Source organism: Orycteropus afer, unplaced genomic scaffold, assembly GCF_000298275.1.
Source record: "Orycteropus afer afer isolate SDZICR_OR568_19922 unplaced genomic scaffold, OryAfe1.0 scaffold00067, whole genome shotgun sequence".
NCBI lineage: Eukaryota > Metazoa > Chordata > Mammalia > Tubulidentata > Orycteropodidae > Orycteropus > Orycteropus afer.
The window spans coordinates 3672816-3673181 of NW_006921654.1; positions in this window are offsets into that span (position 1 = coordinate 3672816).

Genomic DNA, 366 nt, shown 5'->3' on the forward strand with positions numbered 1-366 from the left:
GGAACCGCCCTAACCTTGCCCCAGATTCAACATCCCAAGCGCTAGGATCCGAAGACCTCACTCTTCAAAGAGAACACCCCCTCCACACACACACATACACACACACACTATCAAAGCTACATCTGGAGCTTTTTACCCTTCAAAGTCGGCGCACTATTTCATCTCCTCAGAGCTCGTGCCCCAAACTTTTCAAAGCTGGAGCCACCCATCTAAGTCACCCAGAGACCCCCAGCTTCATAGCCCAGATTCCGGGCCACGACGTCACCCCATTCGTCGCCCTAGTAGTGGTTGGCGCCCCCGCCAGGGTGGGCTCCATACCATATTCCGGGGTGCTGAGGCGAGCAGGCAGGCGCGCGACCCGGGCAG